Raw genomic sequence first — 17,346 nt, forward strand, 5'->3', positions numbered from 1 at the left:
AATGTACAATAAGTAAATAAAAGGTAATGTTTACAAAATTTAAGTTTTGAACCATATAATGATAATCTACATATTGAAAACCAAATTTTTAAAGAAAGATGGGGAGTAAAGAAAGAACAGGTTCCATGGATAGACCTTGGAACTACAAGAAAATTGACTTTTAGCGGCAGTTCTGAATGTTTTACGACAATCGGCAAACTGCCGCTAAGACAATTGCCGCTAAAAGTTCTAGCAGCAGTTTTCCCAACTGCCGATAAAACTTAAAAACTGCCATTAGTTATAGTTTTAGCAATAGTCGCAACTGCCACTAAAGAGCTGTACCGACTACCACTAAAACTATATATATTTTTCACACCTACCTAAATAATCTGTAATTATTTTTAATTATTAAATAAGCTTATAATTTACTTCATATAACCTGTTTTATATTCATTCATCCAAATTGAAATGAAATACAAAAAACAAAACATCAAATACAAATAAAATAAAAAATTTATTCTCCATTCATTCATTCATTCTTAAAAATACAAATTATATATGTTCACTCATTCATTCTTAAAAATACAAATTATTTCATTTACAAAAAACAGAAGCTCGAAATCATTCCCTTCACCAGTAGCTATCAAGAGGGCATTATATGAATTTGCACTCAAGAATAACTACTTATTGCATAGATGATGTAATAATCTTGCAACATCCAATAGATTTCCTCCTCTGCATAGCTTCTCAACATAAACAGTATAATTTCCCTGTAAGAGAGAGAGACAAAAAAATCTGGGTCTCTAATCCTTCTTCATGGTGGTAATGGAGTCGTCCTTGCTGCATCTATGATATTCCATCCAAGGAGCATGAAGACCTGATTATATTAATTCTTAACTACCCAACTCTGCTTCGTACAGCATGGCTGGACTTAAAATGTACTGTCGTTGAGGAGAAGAAATAGAACCCCTTTCACTTGAAATCAACACATGGTTCATCATGTACATGTCTTGTTTGTAACAGATCTAGAGTTGATGGTAAAAGACCAAAACTTCTTACCATTAACTGTTTCCTTTTTCTTCTTCCTAATCAGCCAGCAATAGCAGAGAGTTGACCGAGTTAAACTGCAGGTACTTCCCATATGTCTTTGTGACAAGTTTACTATATGCCACCAAACTTCCCAAAAGAGAATTAGTAATTTCATGATTTACATTCAATTTTATTGAAGCATGGTGATCGGCCTTTCTCTCTGCTGTCAACTGTCGCGAATCAAATTGGTTAACACACTTGGGCAATTCATATTTAGCACCTGCAAGGGAAGCTCCGTAAGAAACAAATCCCAAAAAACTTAAGGGCACATAGAAATAAGAATCTAAAGCTAACAAAATAAACAAAGCACCTCTTTCGTCATATCAGGTTGTCAAGTCCGCACTTGTAACAATGACACCTACACTGTCCACAATTGCTTATGCAAGGGGCAAATCAGCTTCTGCAGCTGCTCGAAGTGCATCCCAAATCTCTGAGAACAATGAAAAATTAAGCTTTTCTTTCTAATAAAATTACAGAGATTTTCGTGGATAAAGAGGGAAGAAGAATCGTTGCCCTTCTTTCTGTTCTATGTTTTCAATAATGTTCACTTCATACCAACAACTAATGATGGCCCAGTTGGTATGGGGGATGGGCTACCCTCCATTGTGTCTCATTAGGCTCACCATCCCCTCCCAAGTTCAGGAGTAGCTTTAGGTAACAAAATCACAAATAATAACCATTGGATACCAAGAAGACAGAAAACAACTGACAGAAAGCAGTAAAAAGAAAGAAGAATCACAAACATCATTTTTGCTCTTTTTCCGCTTCTCCTCTTGGATAAGTATAGAAATTAACAAAAAGATTACATAGCACTGGAACAAATATATTCTTCTTTAGTTAAGTTTGGGACCAATGGAAACGGGGTGCTTCACAAAATCAACAGCAGGCACTGCATGGATGGGTGAAAAGCAAAGTCATTTACTCCAGAGGCAAGAATCTAATAGGGTGAACTAACTACATTATATACTACCATCTGATGGAGCGCAATCCGGCCGGTCTTAGCTGTCAACGAATTCGTCTCTGAGCTGGAGCGTCGGGAGCCTGAAACGGGAAAGAAGAGAGCTCCGGGGGGAACCCGGTGTGATAACTCCGAAGCTCAAGTCAGTAATCTCTCAAAGGCAGAGTGTAGACCAGATAGCGCAAAGTTCACATACCTTGTCTATTGGGGGCAGAGGGTTCTTATAATCACTTCGCGCACTCGCTCCGAGGCCCTTGTCAGGTCGGGTATGATTACTCTTGCGTCCATCAACTCGACCGTCGTCCTTTCTGCTGGGACAGAACCGCCACTGCCTAACCGTCTCTCTAACTGGAGATGGCGGTGTCAGGTGGCGGTGGCAGGTGGCTGTTTTAGAGTGCGGCCGTCAAGCGTCAGATCCCAAGTCAGTCGGGTGCGGCGCCCTCGAATACGGACTTCCTCAGTGTCAGGCATGGTACGACTTGTTTGGTTTTGGTGCCCAGACGGTGATGCGGAGTGGTGAACGAGGCGAAGCCTTGAGTTCGGAGGTATGTATAGGGCAGGCCAGTTCGGTAAGGTGTATCCCGAACTGCTACGAGGTTGGCCAGTTCGGCGAGGTATATCCCAAACTGGTAAGGTAGGCCAGTTCGGCGTGTATCCCGAACTGTTACAAGGTTGGCCAGTTCGGCAAGGTGTATTCCGAACTGTTACAAGATTGGCCAGTTCGGCGAGGTGTATCCCGAACTGTTACAAGATTGGCCAGTTCGGCGGTGTATCCCGAACTATTACAAGGTAGGCCAGCTCGGATTACTTTCTGGTTTGGGGCCGAGGGTGAGTTCGGGCCCCCAGTAGGGAGTTCGGTCCGTTGGTGTCCCCTTGGTGTTCATGTTTTAGGCTTGCTTTTGTGTCGACTTGTTGTCTTTGCCACGTGTCGCATAACTGTGAGGTCGGGCCAAATCTTCCTTCATCAATTGCCCCCCACTCCTCGTGCCAAGGGTCTTGCCCTGGTGCGGGGAGTTTTGCGAGGTGGTAGGTGGATTTGTCCCGTCCTTTGAATCTTGACTGCGCGAGTTGCTTTTGCGAGGGTTCTTCGGTTTCCGAGAAGGCCAGAAACTGACGGCGCGTTTTGAATTTCAAAAATTCGCACCGCTGGGACGTGACAGCGGGTCAGGAAAAGGCGCGCCACTACTGGACGTGCACTGGCATTTGTTAGGGAGACGTGCAGCACGGTCAGTTTCAGAAAGACGTGCGTCAGCGCGACGTCGGTTTCAAAAAGATGTGCGTTGACGTTTTTCTTTTTTCGGAAAGACGTGCGCCAATCATGTCTCGATCTCAGGGGACGTGCGGTCAGCGCAAATGTGGGTCGTCGGATCGTCTTTGATCTGCACGGTCGGTTCTTGGTTACTGTAGCTATAAATAGTGGGGGACCCCAGTCGATTTGTCACTTCTGCAGTTTGCCTATTGAGCTCGCGTCCAACTTTTCAGCTCGCGTCTAGGCTGGTTACATAGCCTCCAAGGTTTTTGGCTTGTTCCCGTCTCCGGAGCCTTCAAAACTTTCTTCCAGTGAGTACTTTCCTGAATCCACCTCCTTTCCTCAATGTCTAGCTTTGATAGCTCAGACGACTCTTCAAGTAGGACTGATGTAGGTTCTACAAACCGAGTCGTATCCCCCGACTGCCTCAGTGATCCTAAGGTGGAACCCGAGGACTATGAACCAGTAGGCCGAGCCGCTTCAGGCAGTTTGGCGTCTACCTCTCGCCGAGGTCGGATGCTAGACAGGTTTGGTCCCTCGACCATGACGCCTGAGGGGCTTCAATCTATACTTGTGTCTTACAATCTGCCTGGGGGGTATACATATTTTATTCCTTCGGGTAGCTTTCCTTGGGAACACGGTCCTGATGAGATCGTGATTTTTTGAGAGCAGCTCGCTGCGGGGTTGCGACTTCCTTTCCACCCCCTTCTCGTCGAAGTCATAAACCACTTCGGTGTCACCATTGGCCAACTTCATCTGAACTCTATTCGGGACCTGGTGGGGACAGTCTCCCTTTTTTGCGAGCAAAATTTCCCTTTAGACTTAGAGATATTCTCCTCCATCTTGATGCTCAAGAGACAAGTGGGTTCTCTTCCTGGGGGAAGACGGGCATATTACCTTTCTCCTCGCTCGGGCTTTAAGCTTCTGCACGATCTTCCTAATAAAGTCCCGGCGTGGAAGCGGGACTACTTCGGTGTGCGAAGTGCACAAGGATGGCCCTTTCAGACCGGGTGGGGTGAGGCCACTCCTGATTCAGGTGTTACTCTCGACAAAGAGACGGTGAAGGGCCTCCGGCAATGGGCACGGCTAGGTTTGAAGTGCCATTACTACTTAACGGAGGCCAAGCTTATTGCGGCCGGCCTGAGTTCAGGTAGATTTCTAGTTCTGCGGTTTCTTGTTGCTTTGTTCCTTTATTTTTTCTGATGTCGAACTCGTTTCTGCAGGTGTGATGGACGCGGAGAGAACTCGTGGGGGGCCTGTTCCAAGGTATGAAGAGGAGGAAGCGGGTCGCCAAGCGAACTTGTATCGAGCTGCCCCCGGAAGAGGAGCCTCAAGTTCCAGACAACACGCCGGAGGATCTACCCAGGGAGCCCGAGGTGACTCCACCGATGCATGAAGCTGCCGGGGTGCCTTACGCTGAGACCACTTATACGGGCGCTCCTGCATACTCAAGTGCTCCTGCTCACTCTGGGTCCGCTCATACGCGGGTTGGGCACTCGGGTTCGGGAGCTCAAGGGGAGTTCAAGAGCGTGTTGACGCCGAACTACGCTCTTCAGAAGAGTAGGGAGGCTACTTTCCCTGAGGAGATCGCGACGTGGACCGATCTTCCTTTGAACCAGGTCGCCTGCCGCGCCGTAACTCATGCAATGGTGGTAAGTCAGATTTCGTCTGCCTTTTTCATTTTCTGTCGCTTTTGCTGTCATTGCTCACTTGTTTCTTTTGGTAGGTGAATTCTTCAATTCATGCCTTAGCAGCCCAAGTGGAGAGGAGCTCGTGAGAGGCGCGAGCTGCTGAGGCTGCCGCTCATGCTGCTGAAGAGGCTTTCCGTGCTGCAGAGGCGAATACCCGAGCTGCTGAGGCGGCCGCTTATGCTGCCAAAGAGGCTGCTCGCGTCGCAATGGCCAGGCAGATGAGGTCTCAGCATGATGCCGAGGCCATGGGGGTCATTGTCAAGCACATGGCAGACTTGAAGTTGGATTTGCAGCATCAAGTCGAATATCTTCAAGAGGACATCAAGGAGAAAACGCAGATTTTTTCCCAAGGCATTGAAGACGTCAAGAAGAAGGCCGTTGAAGACTACATTGCCTCTCTGCATTTTGACGATCTGATGATGGATTCTTACAGGAGGGGGTTCAAACTGAGCCGGTGGATGATCCGGAACACGTACCCCGACCTTGATGTTAGTGCCATATCCACTTCGCGTATAACTCAGGAGATGGCCAATGCTGCTGATGGCGAGCCGGACTCTGAAGGAGAGGCAGGGCCTTCGGGTGTTGTTGAAGTGCCTTCTGATGGCGAAGAAGTAGCTCCGGGCATGTAGCAATTTTTTTTAAGTGCCTTCTGATGGCCAATGTACTGTTTCTTGCAACGGAATAGATAATCTTTTTGCTCGTGTTCCTTTTTCCCGAACTGTTTCTTTGTTGAGCTGATAATATGCCACTTGTCCGGGTTATTATACTTCCGCGACCTGTTTTGCCGCGAGTCTTTTGCAGCGAACTGATTTTTTGCCGAGCTGATAATATGCCCTTTTCTTTGCTTGTTTACGCCGATGTTTCTCTTGGCTCTGTATCGTGGCCCATAGGACCCGATTTCATCCACTTCGTTTGGCGGTTTATAGGTAGTATCGCCTTAAGTTCACGATGTTCCACGCTCGAGGTACTTGTTTGCCTTCCAAGGTTTCGAGCTCGTATGCACCCCCGAGCGCTCTCTTTACTTTATAGGGCCCTTCCCAGTTTGGTCCAAATTTGCCCACGCCGGGTTCGGGCACCATAATCTTACGAAGGACCAGGTCGTCGACTCGGAAGCTTCGTTGCTTTACTCTGGCATTGTAGTAGCGAGCTACCTGCTGCTGGTAGGCCGCTGTCCGGATATGTGCGAGGTCCCTCAGCTCGTCCAGTAGGTCAAGGTTGGTACGTAACTCATCTCCGTTTGTCCGATCGTCGTACGTTTCTAGTCGCAATGTTGGTACTTCGATTTCCGCCGGGATCACTGCTTCAGTGCCGTAGGTGAGGTTGAAGGGGGGTTTCTCCCATGGCGGTTTTTTCTGTAGTTTGGTGGGCCCACAAGACACTTGGTAGCTCTTCGGCCCAGAGTCCCTTAGCTCGATCGAGACGTGCTTTCAGTCCGCGCAGGATGGCTCTGTTCATTACTTCCGTCTGACCATTTGCCTGTGGGTGCACGATTGATGTGAAGTTTTGTCGAATCCCCATGTTCTGGCACCACTCTTGGAACTTGATATCCTCGAATTGTTTGTCGTTGTCGGAAATTAGTACCCGAGGTAACCCGAAATGACATACTATGTTCTTCCAAAAGAAGTTCTGTATGTTCCGGGCCGTAACAGTTGCCAGAGGTTCGGATTCTATCCACTTCGTGAAGTAATCTACTGCAACAACTAAGAATTTTCTTTCGCCTGTTGCTGGCGGGAATGGTCCCAGGAGGTCGATGCCCCATTGTGCAAAGGGCCACGGGCTAGCGAGGTATTTTAGGTCGGAAGCAGGCTGATGGTGGATATTGGCGTGTTTCTAACACTTATCACATTTTCTGACGAGCTCGACGGCTTCTGCCTTCATCGTTGGCCAGTAGTATCCTTGTCGAAGTGCTTTTTGGGCGAGTGCTCTGCCCCCCAAGTGTCCGCCGCACAGGCCTTCATGAGTGTCGCGGAGTACGAACTCGGCTTCGGCAGGTCGCAGGCAACGCAAGTAGAGGAGCGTGTAGGACCGTCGGTATAACCGCTCGTCTATTATGACGTATTTGGCTGCCTGGCGCTGCACCCTCTTGGCTGCATTACGTTCTGCAGGGAGGGTTCCGTATATCAGGAAGCTCGCGAGTGGGTCGATCCAGCTCGGCTCTGCTTCGATGACGGGAGAGACCTCCTCTGCCCCCCCGAGAATACTAGGCCGAGGTAAATCCTCTATGTACACGATTCTCACGTTGTTGTGACTTGTGCTGGCTAACCGGGACAGAGCATCGGCCTCAGTGTTCTCTGACCTCAGGATTTGCCTGATGAAGTGTGACTGGAAGTTGAGCAGGGCATCTTTTACTTTCGCCAAATATGCGATAATGGAGAGCTCGCGTGCTTCATACTCACCCGTAACTTGGTTGACTACAAGCTGGGAATCGCTGCAGATGACCAAGTGCTTTGCCTTTACCTTTCGCGCTAAGTTCAGCCCAGCTATCAGTGCTTCGTACTCTGCCTCGTTGTTGGATGCCGCGAACTCAAAGCGTAGTGCATATTCTAATTTCGTGCCGCCCGGGCCGCATAAGACTATTCCAGCCCCGCTGCCTTGCTGGTTCGAGGAACCATCCACGTGAAGGATCCAGGTCTCCTCATCCCAGTTCGCGTTTTTCCTGACCAGGAGAGATGCCACACTGGCTGCTACTTCACAAGGTTCAGACTCTATTGGCTCGGGAGCTCTGTGTTCGCCCGAACTAGGGACCTCGAGCTCGACCTGTAGAGCTTTGTTGCTGAAAGTGCACTCGGCGATAAAATCTGCCAGAGCTTGGGCCTTAATTGCGGTCCGGGCTTTGTACTGGAGATCATACTCGCTGAGTTCGATGGCCCATTTCGTCAGCCTACCGGAGACCTCGGGCTTCAGCAAAACTTGTCTTAGGGGTTTGTCGGTTAAGACAACGACGGTGTGAACTTGGAAGTACGGGCGGAGTTTCTGAGCTGACATCACCAGTGCATAGGCAATTTTTTCTATCTGCGGGTACCTTGTTTCTGCTCCCTGCAGAATTTTACTAACATAATAGACGGGCCGCTGGACCCGATCTACTTGCTTTACTAATACCGAACTGATAACTTCGTCACTCGCCGAGAGGTACAGTTCTAGGACTTCGCCATCCTCGGGTCTGGCTAAGGCTGGTACGATGGTGAGGTAAGTCTTTAGCTCATCGAACGCGAGCTGGCAATCTCGGGTCCATTCGAACCCTTTGCCTTTGATTGTCTTGAAGAAAGGCAGGCAGCGGTCTGCCGACTTGGACATGAAGCGGCTCCGAGCGGCTATGCGGCCGTTTAGCCTTTGAACTTCTTTTACTTTCCGAGGTGGTCTCATATCAAGGATGGCCTTTATTTTGTCCGAGTTGGCCTCAATGCCGCGCCGGTTGACAATGTACCCTAGGAACTTACCCGATGTGACACCGAATACACACTTGTTTGGGTTTAGTCTCATGTTATAATGACGCAGAATTTGGAAGACAGAATCCAAGTCTCTTATTAATTCTCACAAAAATTGTGTTTTGACGAACATGTCGTCTACATAACATTCGATTTTCGTGCCAATTAAAGGCCGAAAAAGTTTATTTACAAGTCTTTGAAAGGTCGCGCCAGCATTCTTTAGTCCGAAGGGCATGACCTTGTAACAGTACAGGCCGAACTCGGTAATGAAGCTGGTTTTTTCTTGGTCGGACTTGTCCATCTTAATCTGGTTGTAGCCTGAGTAGGCGTCCAGGAAGTTTAGCAGCTCGTGTCCTGAGGTCGCGTCCATGAGGCGGTCAATTCGGGGTAGGGGGAAGCAGTCTTTTGGGCAAGCTCGGTTCAGATTGGTGTAGTCGACGCACATGCGCCACTTGTCGTTGGTTTTTTTCACCAGCACTGGGTTGGCTACCCAGCTCGGGTAATGAACTTCCCTTATGAAGTCCGCTGTGATGAGCTTTTCGACTTCGTCGTCGACCGCCCTCTAGCGCTCCGGGGCTAAGTTGCGTTTTTTCTGTCTAATGGGTCTGACTACAGGGTTAGTGTTAAACTTGTGAGTTATGAGGCCAGGGTCAATACCGGGCATATCTGTCGCGGACCATGCAAAAATTACTAAATTTTGGAGTAAGAAACTCACCAGTTTAATTCGCAAAGGCTCCTTGACGGAGGCGCCGATCTGTAGAGTTCGCATAGAATCTGTAGCCGAGGTCGGGACTGCGACTGTTTCCTCAGTGGGCGAAGCTCGTTCCTCGCCCTACTCCGTAAGTCGCTCTAGTTTGAGGTCGTCGGCTGCCTTGTTTTTTCCCTTTAGGGCGGCAACATAGCATTTGCGGGACTCGAGTTGGTCGCCCCGCGCTACCCCCACACCAAAGTCCGTGGGGAACTTCATTGCCAGATAATAGGTGGAGACCACTGCACGCAGAATATGCGTAATTGGTCGCCCTATTATGGCGTTGTATGGGGAGGGGGTTGCGACCACCAGGAAATCGTGGTTGAGTCTTACCGCGCACGGCCATGTGCCGACTTCCACAGGTACTGTTATTTTTCCCAAGGGCCTGACTTCCTCTCCGCTAAAGCCTACCAGAGGAGTGTGAGCGGGTTTCAAATCGCTTTTCTGCAACTACAATTGGTCGAACGTCGATTTGAATAGTATGTCCGCCGAACTGCCTGAGTCGACCAGCACGCGCCGGACTTCGAAGTCGTTGATCCTTAGCTTTACGACGAGCGCGTCATCGTGGGGGTAGTGAACACCTCGTGCGTCGTCTTCTGTAAAAATGATCGGTTCTTCCTTCTTCGGCCTCTTGGGAGGGTTCTGCTCCTCTCGGGCCGCTTCGCGAACTGACATCCTTGCTTTCGCCGAAGTGCATCCTGCCACCCCGGATTGGCCTTTCTTCTAGGGGAGGTCGCTGCAAGACTTCGGCCGGTCTGTTGCTTGGCTCGGGGACATCCTTCCCGTATTCCCCTTGCCGACCTGCTTTATTACTATTGTCGTAGTGTACAAAATTTCTTAAGTACCCGCGACGGATGAGTCATTCTATCTCGTCACGGAGATTATTACATTGCTCGGTGCTATGACCGTGATCTTTATGAAAACAACAATATAAATTTGTGTTCCTCTCGTTGGGGTTGCTCTTTAGGCGAGGTGGCCACTTTACGTAAGGCGCGTCCTTGATCGTCATCAGAATCTCGATCCGCCTTGTGTTCAATGGCGTGTAATCCGTCCGAACTGCTAAGGGAGCTCGGGACGGTTGGCTCGCTTCGTCTCTCGGTTATGGCCTCTTCTGTCGCCGAGGTTGGAGGGCTGCTCGCCCTCTCTTTTTCTTTTTTCCACCCCGCCTTCGATTCTCTGGTTGATCTCTTCCTTTGTTCTCATAAACTTGTCCGCGAGCTTAAGGAAGTCGGCCACGGTTATTGGCTGGCTGGCCACCATGTGCCATTTGAACTCTTTGTGCGCCACCCCTCTTTTGGCCGCGGCGAGCTATACCGCGGGGTCTAACCGAGGGATCTGCAAACATGCTTCATTGAACCGTTTGATGTAGCTCCGGATGGGTTCTCCCTCTCTTTGGATTACCCCGAAGATACTTTCCTCGGTTTTGGGACACCTTTTACTGGTGACAAAGTGTGCAGTGAAGATCTGCACGAACTGGGGCCAGCTTTTTATTGACCCGGAAGCTAGGTTCCGGTACCAGGTGCGGACCACCCCTCTGAAGGTGGTGGTGAAAGCCACGCACATGCACGACTCGCTTGCCCTAGCGAGGTGCATTTGTGACTGAAACGCGTCAACGTGGTCGTTGGGGTCGAAGGACCCATCATACTTGTCCAGAGAAGGGAGTTTGAAGGCAAGGGGACTGCCAAAAGTTCTATTGAAAGGGGGGAAGGAACTGAGAGAATGGGGATGGTTTTTACCTCGCCCGAGCTCGTTTCTTCCTTGCCTCTGAGCTCGGGTAGCACGCGAGTAGCAGTTTGGCGACTTCGCCGGCGCCTTCTTTGAGTGGGCCTAGTGCTGGCGCTGCTTGCCTCCGTGTTGCCGAGCTCGATGGGCCCGGGTTGTTGGCCTGCTGCTAAGGCACTAAAGCGGTTCTCCGTGAGTGGGAACTCGGGCTTGGAGCACCAAGGTGACTTTGTTGGCGAGGTTCTTGACCCACCCACGGGCTGCGAGGCGGGGGTGATCTTTCTTTGCTTTCGGCCCGGGGATGAGGCCTGACTGTTAGGGGGGTTTTGCGGTCGGGAAGCCTCTCCTTGGTGAGGTCGTCCACCTTGGAGGAAGGCCTTGATCGGCTTTGAAACAGGGTGTCGGGGGGGCGGGGCGGCTGGTTCAAGGGTAGCTGAGGGAATTATTGTTGATAATGGTGTTGGGAGAGGTGGTGCAACACCTGGTGTTGCTGGAGTTGGTGCTGCTGGAACTACTGCATTTGGGCCTGCATTGCCCGCATGTATTGCATCAGATCATCTATCTGGTTTTGGCAGGCTGCCAGTGGGACAGCAGTTGGTTTCGCGAAGTTCGTTTCGATGGGTAGTGGGAGAGGTGCCACTGCGTGTGGCACATTCAAGCTTGGGATCCCATCCACTGAAAGGGGGATGGTGAACTACCCAATGCACACCGCCGGAGCATGAAGTTGCTCTCTGGTAGTGGCTGTTTCGGTTCCACGTCCGGCACTGCTGAAGGCCATTTCAGTGTTGGAGTGGGTGTTGGAGTTTTTGAAAGGGGGTAGGTAGAAGAGATTTAGAGGGAGGCTTTTAGAAGCAAGTTCCCACAAATGGCGCCAATTGATGGAGCGCAATCCGACCGGTCTTAGCTGTCAACGAACTCGCCTCTGAGCTGGAGCGTCGGGGAGCCTGAAACGGGAAAGAAGAGAGCTCCAGGGGGAACCCGGTGTGATAAGTCCAAAGCTCAAGTCAATAATCTCTCAAAGGCAGAGTGTAGACCAGATAGCACAAATTTCACATACCTTGTCTGTTGGGGGCAGAGGGTTCTTATAATCACTTCACGCACTCGCTTCGAGGCCCTTGTCAGGTCGGGTATGATTACTCTTGCGTCCGTCAACTCGGCCGTCGTCCTTTCTGCTGGGACAAAACCGCCACTGCCTAACCGTCTCTCTAACTGGAGATGGCAGTGTTAGGTGACAGTGGCAGGTGGCTGTTTTAGAGTGCGGTCGTCAAGGGCCAGATCCCAAGTCAGTCGGGTGTGGCGCCCTCGGGTACGGACTTCCTCAGTGTCAGGCATGGTACGACTTGTTTGGTTTTGGTGCCCAGACAGTGATGCAGAGTGGTGAACGAGGCGAAGCCTTGAGTTCGGAGGTATGTATAGGGCGGGCCAGTTCGGCGAGGTGTATCCCGAACTGCTACGAGGTTGGACAGTTCGGCGAGGTATATCCCGAACTGATAAGGTAGGCCAGTTCGGCGTGTATCCCGAACTGTTACAAGGTTGGCCAGTTCGACGAGGTGTATTCCGAACTGTTACAAGATTGGCCAGTTCGGCGAGGTGTATCCTGAACTGTTACAAGATTGGCCAGTTCGGCGGTGTATCCCGAACTGTTACAAGGTAGGCCAGCTCGGATTACTTTCTAGTTTGGGGCCGATGGTGAGTTCGGGCCCCCAGTAGAGAGTTTGGTCCGTTGGTGTCCCCTTGGTGTTCGCGCTTTAAGCTTGCTTTTGTGTCGAGCTGTTGTCTTTGCCACGTGTCGCATAACTGTGAGGTCGGGCCAAATCTTCCTTCATCAAAAAAAATCATGAACTAATTCACATAAAAATAAGAGACCTTAAGACAATAAATGGTCTGAATTACAATTTACATTTAAGCTAAATTAAAAAATAAACTCAAATGGACTGAAAACAATGAAGAAGCAGGGGAAATGGCCGTGAGGCAAAGCTCTAAAGATCGTGACATTTTTCTATGAGCATATGGAGAACATTTAGTTGACTATTCTGAATTGATGATATGTTCCTACTCCTAACTCCAGCATTTGTATTTAATCAACAAAGTGAGACATTCACTTAAGAGTTGTCTGTCCAATTAAACAACGTTGAAATTTAATGGGCATAAAGAATGGAAAGGAAAACAGATTGAAGCAGCTATTCACAGAGGGCCACAGAAACATTAGTTCTATGATTTGAACGTTAAGGTTGAATCAAATGACAAAGTTTCCCATCTTGCAATTAATCGGAAAAAGTTGTTCCTGGAGTACAGTAGCATGAGAACCAAATACAAACGGAAAATCTTATGAGTATAATCTTAATTAATATATTTATACATGTAAGCCAAAATAGGTGATTTGCATTGTTATTCCACCGTAATCTATCAACAAAAAAGGTGGATTCGCATTGCTAAATGATAATTCAATAATATGAACCAAATGCTGAGAGGTTGTTGTCAAACGTTATGACAAAATAAATTAGGCAAACAGATCCAGCCAGAGACTGCAAGGAAATTAGTTATTAAAATACTCGCAAAAGAATAAAGCATAAGAACAAAAGTAGTGTTACTTACCCAAATACCCACAAGGAAATCCTTTTGTGACAGGACCCATCTGCTCCAGTTTCTTTGTAGCCATAGCAGGAGCATCTGGTGTATCTTTGATTTCAGGGGGGTAGATCTTATACAGAACTAAGGGAGTAACCAGAAGAGAAGCAAATGCAGGCAAGCTAGCAGCTTTGAACCAGGAAACCCATGGACTTGCAATTTTCACCCCAAGTTCCTCAGCCAACTTGAGGCAAAGTAGGTTTTGAGCTGCAGCAGTTAGGAAAAGAGCACTTGAGTTACCAGCGGACTGTCACGCATCAAACAAGAAGAAATAAGTCATAAAGATACCGCTAGATAATGCTAAACGAAGAGAACAAAAAATATGAAGCTCACAAAAAATAATCAAGAGTGGAAATTGCAAGTCCACTCGAGAGTCTCAAGTGAACAACTGGGAAGAGGTAGCAGAGAGGTAGCATAGAACCTCACCATGTGTCAATATTCGAAGGCCTACCCATGCATTTACACCATGCTCATGTCAATATCAGCGGACTGTCACGCTCGTGTCCTGGATTAAACTTTTGAGCTTGGAACGTTGGGATACGAGGGCCTGGACAGCTGTTCTTGATGGAAATTTTGAGTTTTGAGCGAGGTGTTTGCAAGCTTCTGATGAGAGTTTCTCGTAGTTCAGTGCACAACAGATCTTCATCCTCTCTTCCTCCGATAGTCCAGCATGGACCTGCAGAAGTCCCATTTCAGTTCAAACGTTAGACAAAATTAATGGCTTGAAATTATGTCTACATCTCTGCTTTTAGTAAAACCCAAGCTCATTTTGTCATTCCCAACCCTTCTCAGAGATCTGATCAACCAAAACGAAAAGAAAAGTCAATCACCCCACATCCCCATATTAATTCTCACTAGACAAATCAAAATATATGGCAAAGAATCATAAATTTTGAGTGTTCCTGAGATTGACAGAAGATAAATCAACAGAGTTGACACTTGACACTCCACTAAAGTTGCATATACTTGGAGAAAGGAATTCTGAGAATGTAATATCACACCTCGAGATACATGTCCATGGCCCGGTATATTCCATCATGAGAGTCTCTTGCAGATTCTGGCAGAGCTACGGCTAATGCAACAAACTTCGAAGGTTTCAAACAGGAATCTGGCGCCACTTCTGCAATGTATAAGTCCATCAAGCTACCAACCTTCTTCAAACGAGCAGAAGACACCCAACAACCCCCTCCTCGAAGAAATGATCTCAAGAACCTAAGAACCAGATTCACATCATACAGATAAGCCACACCAGGAGGAGAAGGTACAAGAAGGATATCAAGTGTTGCTTGATCCAGCTGCGAACCAATCATACTTTCTAATCTGTTCGGACAACATTTGTTTACATTCAAACTCAAAGCCACCCGAAGAATCAATCCCAAATAAGCTCTTGCAAGAAAAAAAACTCCAATGAAGGGAAGAGAGCATCTCCACAACACTCTCTACAATCATACGCTTCTCATCTGATGTTGCTCCTGAAAACCTTGATTTTTGGTAATAGAAGAGAAACCTACTTACAACTACATGACTGAACTTTTGAGCAATCATCGCCTTTATCAAATTTTCAATCAAATAGAGGCGCAAAACCACAAAATCTTCAAACCACCAAGTTGCCCTTGAGAAACTATTCTTCATGCTTTCAGTGCTTCTGGTATCGCAGGAAAGCCGGAAACCAGAGCTGTCAGGGGAAGACGTAGAGGGGAAGGCTTTCATCACTAGACATAGCCAGCCTTGGTACAAGGGAATCCAAGCATTTCTGAAGTATAGCTGAAGAGTTTTCTATCAAAGGAAAATCTTGGTACTGCTTCAAAGCTGCAAGAATCTCAGACCAGGTCCAGTCGGGGATCCCTTCAAGGGATTTCTCAGTTTGTTCGATTAAATTTTGGGTTCCCGAGACGTCTTTAGCCATTTCCATGAAATGGGCAACACTGTTTAATAGGATAGTGCTAGACGGAGTTACCTCTATTCTGCCATTATTATAGCAGAACCTAGCCATGAGCTCAAAACCCTCTGCTCCTCCTGGAAAGTCATGGAATATGGCCTTCTCATTCCTGCTCTTGCTCATAGATTTACCAAATAATTTGCTTAATCTACCCGAGAGCGCTAAAATAATTTTCTGCAAGTACCCATAAGGCAATAAAGTCAGATGAGAACGGATCGAAACAAAAGAAGAAATGAACTAAGAGAGAGAGAGATTCGACTGATATAGAGATCTCGGGAGAGAGATAGAGAGAGCGTGAGAGATGAAGAGCGCGAGAGAGAGACTACTGGGAGAGGAGAGAAACAGAGAGTGCGGAAAGGAAATGCGCGGGGGAGGAAAAGGTCACCCCGCGCCTTTTCTCTTTTCTCTAGCGGCAGTCGTGGGTGTGTCACTTTTAATCGACTGCCGCTAAAAACAAATCAAACCTTAAAAACTGCCGCTATAAGTCATATTTTTTGTACTTAACCAAATCAACCAACCATCCTCACCCCTACCAAGCTCTCTCTCTCTCCTCTTAAAATTAGATAAATTTTTATTAATATTTAATTAGGTAATTTATTAAATTCAACTTAATTGACCTAATATGATCAATCTAATTATTTAAAAGTACCCCTGTAGTTTCGGAGATATTACACATATAACATATTGCCCCTCCATTGGTTGACCGTCAAATTACGTTCACATGTGACATCACGTGAGATGTTATAAAATTTAAAAACTCAATTTTAGAAGCCAACTGACGCTAGTTCATGCATAGACAGAAGATTAGAGCCTTTTACAAATGCAAATTTAACAATTTCAGGGGGCCTTGAATCTTCAATCAGTGGCATGCTGCCATAGTGGGACCGGTTGGATTGCAAATTTGTTGAATATTACCCACTGATTCTTTACAGTGTCTATAAATTTGATTGTGGAATCTGGCCGGCCTATTCCATCACACCTTAAACCAAATACCAAAAACCCTAAGGTTGTATTTGGAAATGATGTAAATAGGGTGTAAATCCCGATGCAGTGTAAATCTGAATTTTGGTTCACTTTTACTTGTGTTTAGCAACATTACATTTATACATTTGTATTCAAGTAAATTTTTGATAAAAAAAAAAAGGTATATGCTTTATTAAAATTCATTTTTGCATTTATTAAGTTAAAAGTCTGTTTGATAAGAATATAAATTTGTCAATGTAAAACTAACCCAATTTTGTAATTTATATGAACCGTTTTACACACTATATATTTGCACTCACATTTATTTGCATTGTTTCCAAACACAGCCTAAGGCTCAGTTTGGAAGAAGTACAAATATAAATATATACAGTAGAAATCATGGTTTTCAAAACCTGACCGGTTCCGTTTTCTCCTAAAACTGCTTTTTCCCCAAAATTGTAGATTTTGGTCAACAAACTACTGAACCGAACAATTAACGATTTGAACGGTTTTGACTGTTTTTCTTTTTTTTTTTTTTTGTCAGAACAGGTCGATCCTTCGGATCGAACAGTCGGACCGTTTGAATCGATAACCGGATGCCTGACCGATTCGGTTTTAAAAACCATGGTATGAATATATACAAAATACAAGGATTTGCACTCTACATATTTGCATTTATACTCCTTCCAAATTGAGCCTAAGGCTGTGTTTGGTTGTAGTGCAAATTTATTTGCACTAGTACAAATGCATAGGAGTGCAAATATAAAAAATACAAATTCTTTTTCAATTTTGTTTTGCTTTTACTTTATTCTGTTTCATGTCTTAACGTACTTCATTTATACTGCAATCAAATAAAATAAGCTAAAATTGGAAATAAAATAAGTCAAAATTTACACTCAAATCATTTGCATGGCCATGGTTCAGAATCAATGCAAATTTATTTATATTGCAATCA

General features: G+C 46.7%; 1 pseudogene; it reads right to left on the reverse strand.

Moving 5' to 3' along the window:
- Positions 1 to 13,921: 13,921 nt before the first annotated feature.
- On the reverse strand, positions 13,922 to 16,158 carry LOC148867671 (BTB/POZ domain-containing protein At3g22104 pseudogene; annotated as a pseudogene).
- Between the last annotated feature and the right edge of the window lie 1,188 nt (positions 16,159 to 17,346).

Source organism: Nelumbo lutea, chromosome 3 (genome assembly GCF_056320005.1).
Source record: "Nelumbo lutea isolate HS-2025 chromosome 3, American lotus-T2T, whole genome shotgun sequence".
NCBI classification, from domain to species: Eukaryota; Viridiplantae; Streptophyta; class Magnoliopsida; order Proteales; family Nelumbonaceae; genus Nelumbo; species Nelumbo lutea.